The sequence below is a fragment of the Crocuta crocuta genome, unplaced genomic scaffold, assembly GCF_008692635.1.
Source record: "Crocuta crocuta isolate KB4526 unplaced genomic scaffold, BGI_CrCroc_1.0 scaffold377, whole genome shotgun sequence".
NCBI classification, from domain to species: Eukaryota; Metazoa; Chordata; class Mammalia; order Carnivora; family Hyaenidae; genus Crocuta; species Crocuta crocuta.
The window spans coordinates 393,590-416,268 of NW_027528209.1; the positions used below are offsets into that span (position 1 = coordinate 393,590).

The 22,679-nt window shown below is 39.4% G+C and overlaps 1 long non-coding RNA gene across 1 annotated transcript in view; it reads right to left on the reverse strand.

Moving 5' to 3' along the window:
- Nucleotides 1-22,679, reverse strand: part of LOC144222510 (uncharacterized) — a 171,664-nt gene that overhangs the window by 20,854 nt on the left and 128,131 nt on the right. The gene's annotated exons all lie outside the window — the stretch shown is intronic.

Consider the following 22,679-nt stretch of genomic DNA (forward strand, 5'->3'; position numbering starts at 1 on the left):
GCAGGGAAGCAGGATGTCTGGGAGGCTCCAAGGCCCATGCTTGATCCATTGTCCCTTAAGACTTGCAAATCACAAGGGCAACACATGGAGCATTCCATTAGAAAAAGAAAGAATCAATAAGTAGTTTCAAATGTAATTGAAATTCTAACAGAAGTCCAAGGTGCAATGGGAGCCAGTGGGGGTAGGAGGGGTCATCTCTGAAGTGTGCAGAAAGACTTCCCCTCTTTCAGATGACACTGGAAGGATGAGCAGGAGTTTGTGTGTCTTTGTTTCTTGGTTTGTGGGAGAGACAGGAAAAGGGTTAAGCAGGGACACAGAGAAAGGGCAAAAGAAAGGCAGGGCATTCTCAGGAGAAAGAAGGGCATGGAGGGCAGTGCTGTCTCTTAAACAGATGCTAATTTTGTAGGTAATGCACACCCAAAGCTGACATACTAAGGGGAAAAGAGAGCAGGTTCTGACAGACAAAGGACATTAAAATGCAAACCAACAGCAAACCCTGCTGTCTCAGAAGCAGGGAGGAGCATACAAGAGACAAAACAAATATTTTTCCCAAATGCAGAGCTTGAGATAGGATTCCCATGCAACCAGTTCACTTTGGAAGTTACTGCAGAAAGCGCCCTGAAGGAATAATGACATAGGACAGAGAAAGGAAGGTACCTAATGAAGGCACAGTTGCTCTGTGGGTAACTGCTACTCTTACCATGGAGCCCCCAGCCTGGAGAGATAGCACAGAAACTTCCCTCAGACTTGTCTCCTGTGGGATAAAGAAGCCAGGGTATTTTCACCAATTCCCATCCATCACTGGTGAGGCATTGCCCCAGGGGAGCTAACTCCCTAGGGCTGTGGTCTGGCCATGTGTGGCAACAGCATACTGCTAGGACCAGAAAATGCCTCAAGCAGAGACCAAGACTGTCATTGGCATTCTTGCCAATGGTGAACTTCAAGGCAGGATGAGAGGTGTGGGCAGGGTACAGTGCTGGCCACAGCATCTGACTGAGTAGCTCATTGAGCTGAGGTAAGGAAATGGAAACGATTTTCTTCTCCAGAAGAAAGTTCTAGAGAAGACCATGACCTAAGCAGGGAGATAAAATGTTAGCTGGTACTTCCTAGTTCTCCAGTGAAATGAATCGATTCACAGAGTTTTAGCACTCAGTATTTCAACTGCCATCTTACATGACAAAATTGGGTTTTCTAAGAGCAAACTGACTTATCCAAAGTTTCACAGCCACTAAGAGGATGAGTTTCATAGTGTTGATTCCAGTCTTTTTTCTACTATTACATACCTCTTTACTAACATGGCTGTCACCTTGAAAAGGAAGAAAAAAAAGAATAAAGAATAAATGGAGATTGGCATAATCATCTGCATGCACCAGGACATAAGCAGCTTCTAGAAAGTGGATTTACAAGTGAAGTCAAAACAGCAGCCGGCATCAGAAGCCCTCCACCTTCTTGAAATGTATATAAATATTTTCTTCCAAGAACTCACCCTTCGTCCAACTTCATATCCTCTACAATTTTGGAGAAGCAACAGAACATTTTCCACATAATATTGCTAATGTGTCCTATCTGTACACTAAGGTATATAACATGAATAAGTAAGAAAAACTAGATTTCCCCCAGTTTAGTAATAAAGAGTAACACTGAATTATGGAGGGTAGTTATGTATCAGTAGCCCTCCAAGGAATAAATTAGCATATACCAGAGGAACAAAATTCTACTATGCCCAAACACATCACAGGCTTCTAAGAAACAACTTCAAGAGCTAAAAAGAAAAAAAATCAATATTAACACAATATTTAATCATTTATAGAAGGACAGTGTTCTTGGCACTGTACCTTAATAGCAGTCTAAAATTATATCCCCTAGTATAAGAACATGGCTTTAGCCACTGGAGTGATTCAGCTGGTATAGTGATTTATTCAAGGGGTATAAAAAGATTTGAAATATTAAAACATTAAATTTGAAAGGTTATCTTCTCTGCCTGGACAAAAGCTACATATAAGGGTAAAAATATGACTTGAACAAATAATAGGACATCTAGAAATGAAGGATGCCTTCTAAAGGAACAAAACTTTTAAAATAAGGTAAATAGAAAGTTTCATTAAAAACATCTAACATACTGAATATATATTTGAGGGCAAATGTAAGAATAAGTCATTGTCATCACTGCCATGAGCAATCTTAAAAATCAAAATGCTACAGAGAAGTTATTTTAATGATAGTTAAATCCTCTAGAGAGCCAGGTGAGCTTTTGACGTCAATCTCAACTGTCCCTAAAAATTCTTCCCCAAATGATACACGATCCCCCAATCTTTCCATTCAAACAGCTACAAAAGATCACAGTCTCACACAGCTCATACGTTTTTTAATTCAACTTTTGTCAAACTGATTTATGATTTCGAATTGGACTTATGTCAATTTGATTTATGTTCCGGCTCTCGGTCGATGCTATGCGTACTTACCATGACAGAGTTGTCACATAAGGAAGGGGACCCACAGGGACAGAGATGATACACCTCCCAAGGTGCCATTAACTGGAAATAACAGAGCAAGACTTGCCCTTTGCTCTAAATGGTCCATGAGCTTCCAGAAGCCTGCGTCTTGCACATCCAGGCACAGATTAGATGCGTGGACTCCACTGAGATAAGCAAACAGATATAATCCAGTGCTTTCTGGGAAGGTAACACCTCCCATAAAGTTCCTTTGTACTTTTAAAGAACAGATGAGTTAGGAAACCATTTAAAACTCGTTACCTATGACCATTAAGTGATAATACATTTCTGTTCAGCTTGTCTTGCTACAGAAGGAAAGCCTATGTGGTTGTCTCAATTTTTCCCACCTTAATATGGACATTTTGCCCATCCCAGGGAGGAACAGGTTTCAAGGTTTGGTGGAGAAAAAAGATGTGTGAGATAATACTGCACCATCAACATTCACACAAAATAAACTTCTCAGCCAACACACCCAAGGACTTGACAGTAAATTATCTGCCCTTTTAGGAGCAAGATTATGATTTCACTATTAACAACTGTTGACCAGGATATAAGGTCCTAGTTTCTCCACATGTGGTCTGCCATTAGCACACATATTCTTCAAAATCATTGATGTCACTGCTAAGTATAATTTAACTCTTTTCTTTTTATTATTAGTTCATTACCATATTTGACTTCTACAAATCGAAACTAAAACATGAAGTATAGACCAGGTGTCTATCAAGCATATCATATTTTCTTGGATCACCACCAAACAGTGCAGTGATAAGATTCCCCAAATGATCTTTTCCTTAACTTTGGTTTGCAGAAAACACTCTCTCTTTAACAATTAATTATCGGCATAATTTCTACAAATAGCCACTGTTACTACCTCCCCTGAGATCACCAAAAGTTAGTTTGAAAAATATGTTTTGAAAATATTTGAGAAGAATATTGTTCTTACTGAATATCTGCAGAGAACAGAATATACCATGATGTCAAGGCCATGGCAATGCCAGAAAATATTCTTGTCTAAAGAGATCCTTAGATACAAAACAAGCCCATTAAGGGGCACCTGGGGGGCTCAGGCAGTTAAGGGTCCCACTTCAGCTCAGGTCATGATCTCACAGTTCACGGGGCTCGGTTTGTGTGTTCGAGTCTCACATTGGGGTCTGTGCTGACAGCTAGGAGCTTGGAGCCTGCTTCAGGTTCTGTGTCTCCCTCTCTCTCTCTGCCCCTGCCCCACTCATGCTCTGTCTCTCTCAAAATAAACATCAAAGAAAAAAAAGACCATTAAAATTTTACATTTTCTGTAAACTTTAAGTTGTGATCACCAAGAACTATCTGGCCAGTTTCCTACGTCCGGATAGCAGCACTCAAATTATAGCGTATTCAGAGAGTTATGGAAGTTTACTCTTCATAGATCTTCAATCAAGAAAACAGTCACATCTTTAACCAGTTTATGAGCAGCTGTCTAATTCAGGAGAACGTTCTAAACCAGTCACAATGATCTAATCCATCCCTAGAATTTTATATCAATTAGATGCCCATTCTACTGATCTCAGGATTTCAGGCAGCCTTGAACTCTACTTGCCAAAAAGCGTCTGATGCTATGAAATTAATTTGAGGAACTGTGTATTTCCTCAAATTAGCAAATACCATAGCACCTCAAAACCATATTGGATTCTAGCAAGGACTGATGAAACTTTCTTACACTGAAGGTAAGAAAACTAGGCAAGGCCCCCACAAAAAAGCCAGGGGACTCCTCCTCCACATCTAACACCCCAGGCACATGACTCAAATTTGTATCTTAACCGAATGACAAATTATGACAGGTTTTATACAGTGTTGTTGAAACAGCAAGTGCCAAAGTTCTCTTGTGACGCTTCTCCCGTACTAATGGCTCCAAGCACCACGCTGTTCTCGGTCACATCAGTGAGATAACATAGAAGGCCATGAATAGCCTTGGAAGAAAGCAATGGTTAAATACAGAATAATGGGGCTGTTACATTTTATTTCATGTTATATCAGCAAATTAATCAGTTATGTAGCTGTTTCTTTCAAGACCACTTGCTCTGACCTTTCCATAGCTCGGGCGGTTTAGCGAGAGAGAAGAGTAAGAATTCATCGCAGATCCTTCCATGCTCTTGCAGTATAACAGGTGTCACAGGGAAAGCTGATTAGCCTTGTTAGGAGAATGTTTTTCCAAAGGAGTGGAAGTGCTCATGCTCTGCGTGGTGCTCTTCTTTCTCTCATTAAGCCTGACATTTCAGTGCTTTGCTGCAAATTAAAAACCCACTATTGCGTTGGACGGTCAGTATGAAATTTTGCCTGATGCAGAGAACACAGTACAAAGAAACGAAAGAAAAGCAAAGAAAGAGTTCCTGATGCATACTTTGTAGCTGTGGTCACTTGATGACCGTTACCAAGCAGCAGCAGTACTTGAGTCAGTTTTTAGGCAGCCACGGGCAGCTGCTAGAAAACTGACTACCAGAGCAGCCTCACAATTGACAAATCAGAGTGGACTTCAGCGGGAAAGCCAAAGCACATTTGCTTTGTCTCCTCTTCATTCCAAATTACCTGCCTTTTCCACAGGCAAAAGTTTTGTCAGAATTCTTTGATTTGTATTTTGACCTCGATTTCAATTAAGCGTCTGCTTCACTTTTACAAGTAGAGATCAAAGCAGATGGTACCCGCAGCAACAGAGAAACAGAGCAACAGGCTCTAAGGGGTGGGACGGCTTTGGGTCCGGCGAAACTATCATTACGATATAAGGCTTGGGTTTTCTCTGGAAGTAGAGAGATTCGAAGTATGTGCATATGTCACTGCGACCTCTTGATACTATAATTTTTGTCTTATTGATAGAAGTGTATGATTCATGTGCATTTTTTAAAAAAAGAATAGTTGTTGCCCTATTTAGGAACTGCACCAGAAATGGGAATTTTACTCTGAAAAAAGTACTTTGAGAGCAGAACATACTAGGAAATAGATTTCTATTTTATTTATTAATTTATCATTAGCTATAATGGGCATGGACTGAGTGAACAAGTTATGAGGGAGAGCCAGGAAAATCCTGTTCTGAATATAAACAGCATATCCAACTATATGCAGTAAATAACTACACAATATTAATTTTAGATAGAGAGATATACAAAGATAGTGTGATAAATACAATTTCTAATTTAAAAAAAATTTTTTTTATATATTTCTGAGATAGAAACAGGGTGAACAGGGGAGGGTCAGAGAGAGAGGGAGACACAGAATCTGAAACAGGCTCCAGGCTGTGAGCTAGCCATCAGCACAGAGCCCGATGCAGGGCTTGAACCCACAAACCGTGTGATCATGTCCTGAGCCAAAGTCGGATGCTTAACCAACTGAGCCACCCAGGCGCCCTTCTAATCATTTTATAAGTAATGGATTTAATCTCATTTTTATAATTTCTGTTTCTACATGTTTCTCCTTTCATCTGGATGTAAGTAGGCCTGGAATTTAGTAACCAAATATACTCTAACAAATATAAGACATTCCTATCCCTTTTTTTCTTTCTAAAAAATACCAATCACATGCAACATTAAAAAATGCAAATGCTATGTAGAATATCTGTATTATCTAATTCATGTTGTCGTTAGTAAGAAAGCAGTTGAAATTATATCTACTAAAATAAAGGAGTAACAGATTACTAAGCTAACATTGTTAGTTAAGGAATTAATAAACATGGCATCTTCGTTTTCTATTGTCACATAACAATATTAGCGGCTGAAGACCACAAGCCTCCCAATTTCTATGGATGAGGACCTGCAGGTACAGCTTCGTGCCACTGGCTCAGGGTCTTGTGTGAAATTACAGTCAAGCTGTTGCCTAGGGCCATGTTCTTACCACAAGACTGGATTGGGAGGGTTCCCTTCCAAGGTGGTCTGCGTGGCTGTTGGCAGAGCTTGGAACACTTGCATCTGTGCATGATTGTCCCTCCCCACAGGTCTGCCTCACAACATGGCACCCTGCCTCTGCACAGAGTAAATGACCCAACAAGGAACAAGAGAGAACATCCAAGATGGAGGCCAGAGCCTTTTCTTACCCGATCTTGATGTAACGTCCCATATTGTTTACCACATTCTATTCATTAGGAAGTCAGTAAGTCCAGCTCATACCCAAGGGAAGGGGACTATACAAGAGTGTGGATACCACAAGGCAGGGGTCATCTGGGCGAAAGCAGAGGCTGCCTTTCACATATTACGTTGAAACTCTCTTGGAAAGTATCCCTTTAGGTCTCAGTTCTGTTTAATCAGCAGCTATTTCTCATTTGTAATAATAACTGATTCAAATATTCTATATCAATATGATACCTGGCTAAATCGGTTATTTGAACCTCTTGAACTGAAGGCTCCAATAAGCACATGTAAATATAATTTAGTCCTCCAAATAGAGTAAGTTATGTCTTCTGATGTGGCCCATTTCTGACCCTGTAGGAAACCAATTTAAACTTTTTACACTATTTATAATTGCCTCCAAATGTAATCCCTTTTTTAAAATTTATATTTTCATTAGTTAATATACAGTACAATGTTGGTCTTAGAAGTAGAATTCAGTGATTCATCAGTTATGTACAAAACCCTGTGCAAATCACAAGTGCCTTTCTTAATACCCAATCAATCTTATTTCTAATTATCAAATAATTGTTAAATGCCATTAGATTGTTTGGAAATGAGATTGTGAAATCTTCTGGTAAAGTATTAGTAAACTTCAGTTTGAAGCATAAATCAAATGTGATAAAGAAGGATATATTCTATTTCAGTTTGGCAAGAATATTTTCCTGGTTCAGCAGAAGGGGATTAAATTCTGGACAGAAACAGACAAAAAATGTAAAAGACTTGGAAAGCTTGATTGATTCCAGATCTACCATTGCCTTAGTTTTTCTTTTTAATAAAAAAACGAAAAACAAGAGCATCAGTCAAAAATAGGTTTAGCATCTATACCTGCCTCCATATACCTATCCTTCAATTCATTATTTCTCAAGGTAAGAAATGCTATTCAAATCTTGCTCCATATTACTTATATTATCTTTATAAAAGCTTCATTAAGGATTACATTTCAATTCCAATAATGAGTCACCATTTCTGGCCCTTCACCATTGACTGAAGGATCTTTTTTTTATACATTCTGTATCAGGCTGTTACATTTTTGGCTCTTTTTCTTGAGGCAGAAGTAAGGATATCAGAACATCAGAATCATATTGGATCCCTACTGCTTATTACTTTTTTTTAAGCAAGAAAAGGTCAGGTCAATCCTGTGACCCATTCAGATACCAGAGAATGTCATGGTGAGGAACTAAATCCTTTCAGAGCATCTGTCTCCCTGACCTGGCTCTTGCCCGTGGTTGGCCTGAAATTGAACCAGTTGGATGGGACAAAAGACAGGTGCTAATGATCATGCATATCTGCAAAAATCACACCTCATAGTACAATAGTCTCCTCAAGGCTTTCAGAATACCTTCCATTGAAGTGATTCATCACTTTCAAGAATGCCACTTTAAAATATTTCTAGCAATCACATAAGGCACGTGCTGAGAATGACATGAATTAGATCACTTTAAATACACAGAGGTAAATCTTTCCCTAACTGCCTCCACTATATAAGTAGAAGATATCATTTCCAGTTTAGGGGCTATTCATTAATGACAATGCAAGTTCACATAAGAATTATCCACAGAAATACACACACATACACACACATACACACACAAATGCACATGTACACACATGGTATACTCAGGCTCGCACATACTGTGAATAATGAAACAACTTGCCATCTAAAATGATGCTAAAATATACTTTTACCACAGCATAAAGGGCACTTGCATGAATATATATGCATCAAACGGCTAAGATGTACAAGCTAAGCAATTTAAAAGGAAATTGAGTACTAACAAGTAGTTTTCATTTAAAAACTCAAGTTTGTTTCCTAGGCCAAAAGAAAAAACTCTGAGTACCAATAAAGTGATGTAAACCTCTATTTTAATTCCTACTAGAAAACAGGTCTATTGTTTGAATCAATCAGCCTTACATTTGATTTTAATATGGCTGCCCTTTTCTCTGTGTATGCTTTCTCAGTGGGAAAACAAATTCTTCTTCAATATCTTTACAAATACAGAAGATATTAGCTTGCCCTATCAATTAGAAGGCCTATGTTGTGAGGAGTAACATACTGAAAAGATGCCCCTGTGATTTAGCATTTCTTTATCAGCTTCCCCCAAAGTAACAACTTTCACGTGTGGGACCTTATATTACCCAAAGATAAAAGCATCCAGTGAACTTTCTGTTGGACTACCTCCTCCCTATTTTCTCCATCTTGCCCTTTTTTGTGCCTTACCTTAACAACATGACTCAGCCATTACTCCTCCTTGACGTAAAACAGCACCTAGTGATTTTTCTTATCGTAACCAAACTCAGAAAAAGGCGTACATCAGAAAGCCTTCAAGATACTCTGACGTCTTATTTCTCAGAAGGACTTTACATGGCTTTGATGTGTCCATGTTTCAATTATTATCTGTTTTCAGTCTCTAGAGAGTTCTCAGGAAGGCGAGAGCTTGATGGTAACAAGAGACAACTAGCTGTTTTAGTCAGCTAGGGCTGCCATAACAAAAATGCCAAAGACTGGGTGGCAGAAACAACAGAAATTTATTTTCTCATAGTGCTGGAGAGCAGAAATCACAGATCAAGGTACTAGCATGGTTGGCTTCTGATGAGAGCACTCTCTTTGGCTTACAGATGGCCATCTGCTCTCCATGTTTTTACATGGCTTTTCCTCTGTGCAGCACACTCCTAATGTTTCTCATTGGAACATCAACCCTTTAAGACCTAATTTACCCAATTATCTTCTAAAAAGTCTTATTTCCAAATATAGTCACATTGGGAGTTAGGACTTCAACATGTGGATTTGAGGGGTGGAGGAAAACAATTCAGACCTTAACACTTGCCAGTATGCTGGGATCTTAAATGATGTCTTTAGGGTCCCACAGGAAACTCTATGGTTCCTTAAGGGGTCATTCAGCTCTAGAAGGTCTGTGAAATCCCGTTTGCTAGTCCCATCACAGGTTATCAGCTATCTCTGGATCTATGTCTTGGTATATAGACCAAGTACATACGGACTTGTATCTACAATATTGGAGTAGCCATTGGCAATTCTAAAGGAAACTTCTAAACTTTCCTTTACATATTAGGAAATAAAGCAAACCATTTACCAATGACTCACAGTGATCCAGGTCTGTCTTAAAAAGGTGCCATTCTTATGATCTAAATCTCTATCCTTTTCAGATAGTACTGATCATGATTTAGGGCCATGAGAGTGAATCAATCCTTCCTCCTTCAATTATTCATTCACTCACTCATCATCTATTTATTGTTTGAACGTGCTGGTCAATATCCAACACACTGGGATTCAGAGATAAGGAAGACAAAGTCTCAACTCATAGTTGAGAACTGAATTTGAACTTTTAAAATTTGGACCTTTGGACCTAAGTTTGAAGGACATAATCACTAACCTGGTTTCAGTACCCTAAAAAGGTGGATCAAAATTAAAATGCTTTCAGTTCAGGGGCACTGCTAGGCCATACAGTGCCTTTATGCAAGTTACAAAATGCCAATCTCTCTATGCTCAGATTGGCACATGAACAGCACTAGCATACAACAAGCACACCTTTCTTCAATGGACACAGGCTAAGCACAATGCACAGGGAGGATTGTGGCCACCTACAGTCTCCTCAGTTGTACCCTCTTGTCCAAAGAACCCAAACAGCACCATTATATGTGACAGTTGTCTTCCAGGTGGTGGGATTCAGAATATATTGGGAAGTAACACAGGCCACCAGCAAGCATTCCAACTGAACACCACCCCATACACCAAAGAGTTAACCTGAGATGATTAAGGTCTGGGAGATTTCAAGGCCAATTAAAAGATTAAGGAGATTAGTCGGTAGACTCCCAGAACCAAAAAAATGTGAATATATAAATTCCACAACAATGAAATTCCAGAGATATCTGTGACTGATTTTATTCTGAGGAACTCTTTTATCTGCTAGAGAAAGCGAGAAAGGTAAGCTACCTTCATGTCATGCTTGTTCTCACCATCTATTCTCTGAATTATATTACAAATGAACTATGAATAGGGACCTAAGCTGTGAATGCCATACCCTAGAAGTACTTATTAAATGCAAAGCAACATTATCTTATTTTAAACAGAATTTTTTTTTTAAAAGGAAAGAAAGAAAGAGAGAGAGAGATTTTAAAAAATCACTTAGGTAGCAATGACTACTTTTAGTTACAGAAGTGATTATTGGGTGAAGAGGGACAGTCTCAAGTGTCCTGTGTACAGTATCTTAAAATATCTTTATATTTCATTTATTTTAGTTCATGCTTTTCTAGTAGGCATGCATGAGTGCATGCCATCAATTCAGTGACTGAGAAATTTGATAACACCATTTTTCTGTATCATGAAGATAAATACACAACTTAGCTTTGGGCTTATAATTAAATGAACCAAAAAACTCTGATTTATTAAAATTCTTTGCAGATTTTTGGACAGAAATTTATTCATGCTCAAAGGTAACAAGAATTTATTGTAAAGGTTTTAGAACTGAAATTTGTATTTATTTGGCCTACAAAAGACGTTAAGCAAAACCTCTATTCCCTTGATTATACTGTAAGTCATATTGAGGTAGACCAAATCAACAAGAAGATGATAGAAAATATTGCTGGGATATATGCTGATAAAATATAAATATCATTTTTCTTTAAAAACAATTTTATTATTGAAATCTAGCTGATAAACAATGTTATGTGAGTTTCAGGTACACCACATAGTCATATGATGTTTAATATCAAAATGAGTGCAACGCCTGTGACCATACAGCAGCCCTAGACTCTAGGGCTATCAGCTAGAATCTATATTCTAGATGATCACAAATTCACAAATTGTCATTTCTCCTTTCCACAAGCACATTTGGTTTCAATCTTTATCAAACCTATTTTATCTTAATTCTCTACTAATATTCCCTAACCTATAGTGCCATTTCCATTTGTCCCATGAGTTTTGGAAATTGTTATTTCTTGAGATGCCTGGGTGGCTCAGTTGGTTAAGCATCTGACTCTTGATTTTGGCTCAGGTTATGATCTCACAGTTAATGGGATGGAGCCCCACATCAAGCTCTGTGCTGATAGCACAGAATCTGCTTGGGTTTCTCTCTCTCTCTCTCTCTCTCTCTGTGTATGTATGTATGTGTGTGTGTAAACACTTAAAATTACACCCTTGTATTCCCTCCAAATATGGGAATGTGTACACACAAACACACATTATTTTTTCCATTAAAAATATCTTATGGAGGGGCACCTGGGTGGCTTAGTCGGTTAAGCATCCGACTTTCGCTTAGGTCATGATCTCACAGTTCGTGGGTTCGAGCCCCGCGTCGGGCTCTGTGCTGACTGCCAGCTCAGAGCCTGGAGCCTATTTCAGAGTCTGTGTCTCCCTCTCTCTCTGACCCTCCCCTGCTCACACTGTCTGTCTCTCTCCTAGAAATAAATAAAAATATTAAAAAAAAAAAATCTTACGGATATCTCTCTGCACTAACACAAAGAGAACTACTTTATTTTATTAAAGGGCTGTATGATATCCCATTGTAGGACTCTCCAGTAATTTTCAAAGACAGTTTAGATACACTTTTTTAATTTTGTGTATAACAATGCAATGAAATTAACATACATCTTTATGCACTCTTTATACACTATATTTTTTCCATGTAATTAATTTCTCAAAGTGAGATGGTGAAATCAAAAGGTTATTCTTTGATGAGACTCTTGGGAAATGGACCCATTTGTAGATTCTCACAGAATTTATGTAACATTCCAAGATAATGGTGGTCACTAACTGGTGTTAGCTGACTTATTTAATTGAGTGGTTGACTATTCTAAAAATAAACCTGACCTTTGTAACTACCTGAACAAATACAACTGAATGACTCTTTCACTTTTTCCTACAGTGATAGACTCTACACAGCCATGCAAAACTTCAGCTGAGGAGGTTATGGTGACAGGCAATCTTTACTCAAAAGCAATTTTTTATTGTTTGAGTTTGATACAAATGAAAGCCAACCCACCATTGTTATTGAGAAAGCATTAGCAACTATTGGTTTTACTGCATTCTTTATTTCTTTCTTTTATATTTCTTTTATTTATTTATTTTTTTAGAAAGAGAGAGAAAAAAGTGCAAGCAGGGGAGAGGGGCAGAGAGAGAGAGAGAGAGAATCTCAAGCAGATTCCATGCTCAGTGCTCGGTATAGGGCTCCACATAGGCCTGACCTGGGGCACCACACGGGGCTCAGTGCTATAACCTTGGGATTATGATGTGAGCCACAATCAACAGCCAAAAGCTCAACAGACTGAGCCACCAAGGTCTCCCAGTTTTACTGCATTCTAATATACTAACCATTACTGGGAAAATACAGCAGGTATGAGGTTAGTGTAGTATACTTGAAAGACCGTTGTCCTATGGCAGGCCTGTTGCTATCAAAATTTGTAACCGTGTCAATATTCTCTAGCATAAGGCTTCTTCATTTGTAAAATAAGAGAAATAAAACAGACAAACTCCATGGTCCTTTCTGGTTGTATATAGTGTATTATAATCTCTGCCAATAAAGACAGCCGTGCCACATTACTTAACTTCCAAAATATTCCTCCCACTTTGACTAAAAATGGAATTAGTAGAAACAGTTTTCCTAGATCTATTCAAATTGTATAAAACTGGAGATACATGTTCATATATCCTGGAGTTTGCCACCAAAGTGGACATAATGATTCCTACTGCACAGTGTTTTTGTGAAAATTCAGTGACCGAATACTCTTAGAACACTTTGTATAGTGCCTTGCATATACAAATACTCAGTGACTACCACTTTTCTTCATTGTGATCACTGGAGAAGGTTTAGAGCTTGTGGTTAAAGGCTATAGCACTATATTCTATTTTAAATCATGAAATTGTTTAAAACAGCAGAATTAAATAATCATTATTAAAAATTTTTGACATAAATTACAGTGTTCCTTAACAAAGTATAATTGCAAATGTATTTACTCATGAACTAATATTGAAAGAGCAAAAATATAAAACCTAACAAGCAGAAGAGATTACCAAGAACATACTTTTAATGATCTTCAATCATGGGCAGTTTATCTAGGTTCAACCCATGAACTGAAAAGAGCCCTGTTACGTAACTTGAGTAATGATGGCAAACCACATCCTTGATGGAAGCTGCATCCCAGGGTTCTAGCACTGAAAATAGCTACTTCTAGCATATATAAAGGCCAGCACATGTATATTTTATGCACTTTATGATTTCATAACATTTCAGGCCATAATGTATTACAGCAAGAAAGGACATATGCAATCATTAAATCCATGAGAGCGAGAAAGAAGGCTCCAAACCTTGACCTTATTCAAATCAATCCTGTCCTAATGTGCATTATACATACTGTCCATACTCTAACCAAAACCAACGAAGGTTTGCTTCAGCCTCTCTGCTCCAAATGCAACTCCATCCTCTCACTTTTGGGAGCTTCCCATGCACTTTCTGTACAGAATCCTCACTCCCAACTTCTCTTAAGCCTACGGTCAAGCTGACCTTCTGTGCACGGCAGACAATAACCCTCCTGTACTTGGTTTGCAGTCAGATTCAACTTCTATGATTCAATGTGGCTCTACCTCTGGATTCTGAATCCACAGAGGCCCTAAAATCCAAGTGTCTTTTACTCTTTTATAATACGATGTGCTTCTTACTCATCCAGCATCAGGTCCTCAAAACATAGATTTAGAATTTAACTGAATTGAATCAAATCGAATTGAAGAGGACTGCTGATTCAATTTTTAATAGACGGCCCAAATCTCATATGCTTACTGGGTTCCACTAGTAGTCGAGATAGAAAAAATAAGCCATTAAGTGCACAACGACTAAACCATTAAACTAACTATAATTCCGCTCATCTTTTTGTTCCTTAAGTGTTATTCAGAACCAGGAAAGTCTGGGGATTTGAGAGAGTTTTAGTCCCTAATTCACTTGACTAACAGTGTCCCTGGGCCCAACGGATCAGTGCCATCTAAATGCTAGATACGCAAGGGTGAAAAAGATGGACAACAAGAATTTTTCAGCTTAGTGGGATAAGAAGCTAAGTAGATAATTAGAAACCCATCTCACAACAGGGTAAGTAGAGGAGTGTGGGACTCCCTGAAGGCCTCTAAGAACCATCTACGATATGATGAGAAGAACAGTGGGAGTGAGCCAGCTGACAAAGATACAAAAGGAGAAGGGGGGTGCTAGACCCAATTACAGGGCTATGGAAATCCAGGTGCAGTGTTGGGGGGGTATCAAAAGATAAATCCATGTTAATTTGCTTATTTTTTGTAGCATCCACAAAAGGACCTTCATAAATGAACCAAACATTCATACCTACAAGCTGACACCATGCCACTCAGAAGGATTTAAAATAGAAACCACAGTTTATTGGCACGATAGTATCAAGCATCCTCCGAAGATCCCCACAAAATAAGTAGGAGAGATGCTCCCCCTAAAAAAACCTCAGGTCCACAAGAACCAATACCTCTTGTAACAATGCCACAGCTTCCAAAAACCCCAGCAAAGTCATCCTCAGAGACAAGAGTCACCACACTCAGAGAAGATTAATGGTAATTTGCCAGTCAGGGAGAATTTTTCCACCAGCAAGAGTGCCTGGATGTATATTCCACATTTGAGCAGTGGCAGACAGTTAACCAGTCGACATCATCTCCTGTGGAAGGGGAAAGGGTTTGACAAGCATCTGCCCACACTCTCCTGTGCTTAGTTCTGAGTGCAACAGTGCTCCAGGTAGTGGACACAGCATGTAGAAGCCTGTGAGAAAGGAACAAACAGTACCTTCTGGTGTCTAAAGCAAAGTTCATAAAAAGACTGAAGCATTTTGGTAGTTGAGAGAGAGTAAGAGGTGCTGGAAGTGGCAAGCGAATAGCCACGGAAGCCCAGGAGAATGTATTTCACAGGACTCTGGTTTAATGTGGGACTACTTGAAGGTTTAACGCAAGGGGATGATTTAATCCCACGTGCATTTTAGGTAACTACCTGTGGCAATTCTATGCACAGGAGATTAGAAAAGCACAAAATGGTCTGGTATCTATGTCTGCCTCTACACATCCACTCTGCAACTTTCCTGGCCCTGTTCTCTTCCCCAGGGGTTAGTCTGAATGCACTACAGCAATGAGTTCCCCACCTTCTGGCTTTCTATTAGGGTCAACTATGCAGAGCCCTAGCAAGAGATCCAACGGAAGGCAGAGAATGAGGCCAGGTAATTATTCCCCTGGCTTCTTCCCGGCAAGGTTCCTTCCCTCAGATTGGCCATGTCCTTCCACCAGGTGTCAATGCTCCTTTCTAGGTGTTCTCAGAACAGCTCGCTGTCACCTGGGTTCTGATAACCACTCCTCCTGAGATCAGCTCCGGGAGTACTGAACTATCTAGAACTATTCTTATTTTTAAGTGTCACGTCTATTTTCCCTGGGTCCTGCTCTGATCACAGGAAGACATTAGGTCAGACAACCAGTTAGGAGCTGTTGGGATCCTGCCCAAGGTCCTCTTGGAAACCTTCCACCATCTGTGTGCCCCCTGCCCCGCCCCCGCCTTCTGTGTGCTTCTTCTAACAAGAGAATCTGTACCACTATTAGGGAGAGGATGGTGGGCGCTGGAGCCGCTGTGCCACGACGTGCAGACAAGGAGAACGTGAGTGCGCGGGTCCCCCTGGAGCAGGCCTAGAGGCTGCGGCTGGCTGCTGCAGGGCTCTAACAGCCCAGCTCCTTGTCCCAGCTCAATTTTGGAGGCCGGCCTATCCTGCAGAGGTCCCCCGCGGGGTCACCTCAAGTTATCCCACATTCAGGGCCCCGTGCAGAGTGAACATGTTAGTCCATCTTGATGAAAATGCAGGGGAAGATGCTATGAAAGGCACTAAATAATAAAACGTTTTACTCTCTTCTGTGGTCTCTCTTGATTTGGGACAGTGTTTTGACCTTCAGTTTAATGTCATTTTAAGAAAGAAACATGCTTAACATTTTACCTTGTAAGCCTCAATTTCACCGTTCACATTTAGATTGTGCAATGCCTGCTTCCAATATAAATATAAGAGCAATTCATTTATATCAAGAGTCACTGAAATTACGCAATTCATAGTTTGTGGCTTGTACGTGCACAGGTATTTCATTGTTACCAGAACAGTGGAAAAGCTACACAAAAGTCAGTAAATTGTTTTTATTTCATTTCTTGAATGGGCACACATTCTACCAAGCCTCCACCTTTAGCTTACTGATTAAGGAAGGACCGAAAGGAAAATGAACAATGGGTTACTTTACCCATTGTTACTTGTGTGTCACCATTTTTAGCATAAATGACTAGCTAAGACGGGGAAGTCTGACACTAGCAAGAAAAGATGTGGTAAGTTTCCTTAGTCCTTCCTGTTCCTTGGAAGGTCACAGACTTCCTTCTGCATTCCAAGCACATTCTGTTTCAAAAGCCAAGGGCAGCTCTCAGGCCTGTGGGCACCCCAGCTTCCTCAGTCACAGATTCAACACTGATAGCTGTACTTGGCTTTCAGTCGTGCTGGCCCCTACTCATTACTGCTCCATCAAAATGCAACACTCAGGGAGCACAGTGAGCTCTGTTCACGAACAGGGAGGAAGGAATGAGAAATACACAAATTACATGTGTCTGCTCACTTGTGTGCCCCATTGTGCTCCCTCCCTCCATCCCCCTACCGACTGCACTTAAAAAATACAGATTCAAAAATTAGATTCTTACCACTTTCAGGACCTCGGCAGCAGAGCATTAAACCAAGCCCAGGGCTTGACTCGGTTCAGGCTGCTACACGTTTGCACAGGCCCTTGAAGCCAGCCTTTTCTGTATTGAATTTTGCTGAATCACACCCTTTTATTGTTTCCCCCTGTATGCTTCTTCTGCTTCCTTATTGGTTTCCCCTGGCGGCATTTCCTTGATAAATCAGTTGCAAATGAGACCTTTTCTCGAAGTTTGCTTAGGAAACCAACCTAAGAAATGTCTTATTGGCATTGTTCCCAAGAAGCAAACCTAAGCTGAGATTCAGGAACCGGATCACGGCAGGACAGGGGAAAACAAGCACCCCACAACCCACGTCCACAATACTGGCGCGAGTGGAGGGTGAAAGTTCCTGGGCTGCTGCGGCATTGCAGTCCCTAAGATTCCACGTGCGGGACTGGGGCAGACAGAGATGGAACGAGATGCCCTTGGCGTGTGCAGTATCTCTCTTGATTGAGGGCTGTGCTGGAAATGTGCAATTGATTGGGTTTGACTGAGCACTGCTGATGCGTAAAAAAGAGAAAATGACAGAGGCGCGTGGGTGGCTCATTCAGTTAAAGGTTGGACTCCTGATTACAGCTTGGGTCATGATTTCATGGTTGCTGGGTTCGAGCCCTGTGTTACACAGTGTGGAGTTGGCTTGAAAGGCTGTCTCTCCCCCTCCCCCACTCATGTGCAAGCACGTTCTCTCTTTCTCTCTCTCAAATAAATAAAGTTTAAAAGGGGGGGGGGAGGGAGAGAGAGAGAGAGAGAGAGAATATGACAGGCTCCTGAGTTAATTACCAGAGTAATGGAGTGAATATCAGAAGTACTTGATGGCAGCATATAAAGAGGTCCTTCTCCCCAGAGCAAGAGTCAGCAAACTCTTTGGGCCAAGTCTGATGCACTACTATCTTTGTAAGTAATGTTCTATTAGAACACAACCATGCTTATTCATAACATAGAGTCTATGGCTGCTTACAGAGCACCATAACAGCAGAGTTGAATCGATGCCACAGAGACCTTATGACCCACGAAGCCTAAAATATTTCTCTGGCTTGGTATTGAAAAAGTTTGCAAATCCCTAACCTTGAGTCTGAGAGTGGCCTGAGCTACCCTGTCACATGGACTTCCTCCTTGTCTGTCTCTGTCTAAATTTTCCTCTTCTTAGAGAACACAAATCACTGAAATGGAATACACCTTAATCCAGTATGATCTCATTTTAACTCGGTTATGTCTGCAAAGACCCTATTTCTGAATAAGGCCTATTCACAGATTCTGGGTGGACAAGAATTTTACTGAGGTACTACTCACCCTAGTATACCATGATATCGACAATTAGGTTCACATCTCAGCATGGCCCAACTAGGGAAATGCTGGCTCTGCTAAGGAATGGAAGGATTATACTTAGAAGCCCAGGGTCTAAGATGTTCATGCAGGTTTAGGAGTCTAATGGTTTGAGGGATCCCAGACACCTCCTGAAGATAAAGTAGGAGTTACTGTACCTTGCACCTCTGACCACAGATGAAAAAAAAATGAACAAATAATATGGATAAAACAGAATTTGCTAGACCTCTTCTAGCTTTAGAGGCAGCCTGCACTGCAGTTCTGACTCATTTATCAAGTGACCTGGGAGATTTCCCAGCTCTGCATGGATCTGAGAATGAGGCAAGAAAGTGTTCCACAGCTGAGTCCAACCACTCCCTTTAGAACTTTCAGAGCTTTCCTTGTGATACCACACAGAATCACAAGACATTCTCCTCTTCCCAAGACAAAGTCCTCTACTGCTCTCTGTTCAAAACCCTCAGATATTCCATTAATAGCAAGCACATAATCCATAATCCATATTCCAGTGATCAATGGACTTCTCGTCACCCTAGTTTTTGTCACATTTTGGGCTTTTAACAGCAAGCAATTTTGAAAGGGCCAGGATCAGTAATAAAGATGAAGAATTATTTGTGTGATTAACCATGTTTGAACATAAAAGAAAGAACAAAAAGAGATGGGGAGGAAGAAAGAAAAAACAGAGAAAGGGAAAGAAAGAAAGAAAATGAGAAAATATGTCTTCAGTAAAAATATGTACAAGTACAAAAGAGTAGAGTTACTTTTCATTTTTCCTTTCCCTCATTATTTACATCCCTCATATTTTACATCTATTAATGTAAAAGTATAGAGTGCTGTTTAAATATTTTCCAAGGTAGGTAAATTCTAAAAAAGTATTTAATGTTAAAATGCTTTAAAGAAAATAATATCAAAACATGATTCAGTGAATTATAATCCACTTTCTTATAGTTCTTAAATCTCTAAGTGGCAAAGCATTTTCATATATAAAACAAATACTTTACCCAATACATCTTTAAAGAAGAAAATAGAGGATACTTTTAGTCCTTTAAAGGCTGAAATCCGCAAACTACAGAGCTTTTCTAATAACTTAAAGTGAAGCCATCTCCTGATATACTTGACAGACGCGCACTAGGCTAAGCTGATGTGCTATAGGAAATAAAAATCCCTATCCCCATTCATCTGGGGGAAAGAAGCATTGTGCCAGGACTAAAAGTTTAAAAATGAGTAGGATGGGTAGCCAGAGGGGAGGAGGTGGGGGGGTGGGCAAAATGCATGAAGGAGAGTGGGAGGCACAGACTCCCAATTATGGAATGAGTAAGTCATGAGGATGAAAGGTACGTCACAGGGAATACGGTCAACGGTACTGTAATCATTGTAATAGGGTTGTATGGTAACAGATGGTAACTACGCTGGTGGTGAGAATAGCATAATGTGTAGACTTAGGGAATGCTGTGTACCTGAAACTAATGGAACATTATGTGTCAACTGCAAAACACACACACACACACACACACACACACACACAATGAGTAGGCTGATAAGCTGTTCCCTTAAGGACACACACACGCAAACACACCCCAACACATACAAGTATGCACATGTCCATGTCCATATACAACCATATGATATGATACACTCTCAGTATAAACAAAGTCTTCAACAACAACAAAGTAGTGGTTAATTCCAAACGAAATTACTTAAGATTTTACAGAAAAAGGAACATATTTGATGGGGCCTAAAAAGATGAGATGGATTTCATGAGGAAGTAAGAGAGGAGAGGACAGGAGGGTGGGAAGTAGAGGCAACACCAGAGAATCTCGAAAGCTTAGATGGGTGTTCAAGGAGGCGAAGAAGTCATTAAAACTGAGGAAGAAAAGTGAGGAATGATGGGCCATGGTCTAGGTGTGTCCTTTTGGTGGAAGACCATTAATTTTACTCCGAATACTAGAAATCAAAATGTCCCCCAGATAAAAAATCTTTGCCTTTTCAAAGTCTAGCAAAATACATGATCAACTTTGTAAAGGAACAAGAAACATTTTTGACAAATTAACCTGGGATATTTAAGTGTGTGTTGTATTTTATGGCGTTGTTTTGCATTACATTTCATGTACTGCATTTGTTTTCTATCTCTGCTTTTTATTACCTTGGGGATAAGCATTTATATGAAGAGCATCATTTCTACTAAAACACTGGTAGCAGCAGTTGGCATTTAATACCACTCTAAAGGATCATTTTCAGAACCTCTCTTTAGGGAACCATATTTTAGGAGCAACAAAGTTTGAAGAAAATAAAAGCAAAGATGGATACAGAAAAGCAAAAATTAGTGAGACATTTCTTGGTGAGTATCAGTCAGATTCTGCTATCAGAGTTTAAGTGCAACTAGATCTTAGGCATCCACCTTCATTTATCATACACTTTAAAGTTCATCTGAGATCAGGGAGCTTACTACCAAACTACACATTTGATAAGTCCAGATAATAAAAGAATTTCTACCTCATTATTCCTACATGATAGCAAAATAATGCACATAAGCATACTTTACAAGTTGTATACGTTTTCCTATATGCAATAAAAATAATGATCGCTTACTGAATAATTGAAAATGAATGATTTTGAATAATCAAATAGAAACTATACAGTAGTAACTGTTAAAGAATATTTTGAATAGTTATTCTGTGCTAAGCACTGTGATAAGTCCTCTGCATAATTATTTTATTGGTTCCTTTCACTGATCCAAAGGAAATAAGTAGGGTCTTGAATTTACAACTGAGGAAGTTAACTTAGAAAGGTAATGTGATTTGCCCAAGGAAATATAAGAAAGTAATACAGAGATGGTAACACACAGATAACAGAAAGAAGACCTGAATATAAGAAACACTGATATCAAAGACCCAGATATTAACCATAAGATATTAAACAATCCTAAGAAATGGCTGAATATCAAAAAGCTTTGAATATACACTTTGCCAAAGATATATATGATTGGCAAAGAAGTGTGAGCAAATATACTCAGCATCATCAGTAAGAATGGGCATCAAATTAAATATACAATGGAATACCAGTATACATCTACTAAAATGGCTAAATTTTAAGTTTTAAGTTTAAAACTAAATCAACTAAAATACCAAGGGTGGCAAGAATGTGAAGGAACCTGAACTCTCACATAGTGCTGATGGCAATATAAAATGGTACAACCACTTGGAAAAGCAATTGGAAGTTTCTTAAAAAGTTAAACCTACACTTACCATATGACCAAGCCATTACATGCAAAATATTCACCCAAGGAAAATGAGCTCATACAACCACACAAGGACTTGTACAAGAATATTTATAATAGTAGCCTTTTCTCCTTTATAAATAGTTGAAAGCCATTTCTCCTGTGTAGATAAGGAGAGTGTTTAGGAGATGGTGACAGGACAATCAGATTGTGTTTTCTCTACACAATGGAATACTATTCAACCATAAAAACTATTAATACCCACAACAATACAGATGGATATCAAAACCATTGTACTGAGTGATAAAAACCAGGCAAGAAGGTATATACACGGATTCTATTTATATGAAATTCTGTAAAATACAGACAAACCTACGTAGTGAAGAAAAGCAGACCAGCAGATGGCTGGGATGTGGTGAGGCAGAGAGACAGGAGGGAGTGATTACAAAATATAAAGGAACATGAGTTGGGGCACCTGTCTGGCTCAGTGGCATGCGACCCTTGATCTAGTGGTCATTCAAGCCCCACGTTGGGGCTGGAGTTTACTTAAATAAACCAACAAAACAAAAACCAAAAAACTAATATAAAGGAACCCGAGGGAACTTTGGGAGTTGACACATATGTTCATTACCTTGACTCTGGTGATGGTTTCATGGGCATATACCTTTGTCAGACCCTAGCAACTTGTACACTGGAAGTATCTGCAGTTTATTTTAGGACAATTATGCCTCTCTGAAACTGTTAATAATGTATATGTTTCCTTTTGTGT